Source organism: Suricata suricatta, chromosome 8, assembly GCF_006229205.1.
Source record: "Suricata suricatta isolate VVHF042 chromosome 8, meerkat_22Aug2017_6uvM2_HiC, whole genome shotgun sequence".
In the NCBI taxonomy this organism is placed as follows: Eukaryota; Metazoa; Chordata; class Mammalia; order Carnivora; family Herpestidae; genus Suricata; species Suricata suricatta.
The window spans coordinates 38,511,366-38,512,258 of NC_043707.1; positions in this window are offsets into that span (position 1 = coordinate 38,511,366).

An 893-nucleotide genomic window follows, 5' to 3' on the forward strand; every position below is an offset into this window, starting at 1 on the left:
ACCCCTCCACACACACACGAGTGCATATATATCTGGTGAAATCTGAATAAGCTCAATGGATTGTATATCAATCCCCTGGTTTTGATAATATCTTATAATCATGCAATATGTTAGCACTGGAAGAGGCTGAATGATGGTGTACATTTCTTTGCACCTTCTTGTGAATGTATAATTACTTCAAAATTAAAAGTTAAAAATATACATATTGAAAAAGACTGAATTCAGAAACTGATGTTAAGCATCTGTCCAAACATTAAAGGGATCATTCTTTCCCCATATGTGTTCTTAGCACTTTTGTCAAAGATCAGTTGACTGTATATGTATGGATTTATTTCTGGGCTTTCTATTCCTTTCCATTGGTCTACATATCTGTCTTTATACCAATACCATACTGTTTTAATTTTTGTAGCCTTGTCACATAGTTCAAAATCAGGAACTGTGATGCCTCTAGCTTTGTTCTTTGTCATTTTGACTCTTCAGGCCTTGGCAGCTCTCTATAGTTATTATTTTAAAAACAAAATATAAGTGTTGATAACATGATAGAGAAATGGAAACCCTTGAACATTGTTGATGGAAATGTAAAATGGTGCGGCAACTGTGGAAAAAATTATGGCAATTCCCCTCAAAATTAAAACGATAACCACAATATAATCCCGACACCCCTCATCTGGACCCTTATCCAAAAGAATTGAGACCAACACCCCAGGAGACATTTGCATTCCCGCACTCTTGCAGCACTATTCTCAAGAGCCAGGGCGTGGAAACACTACAGGTGCCCACTGACAGATGAACAGATGAAGAAAATATGGTACAGACACAACATGGAACATTATTTGGGCATCAGAAAGAAGGAAATCCTGCCATTTGTGGCAATATGAATGACCCTGAAGAAT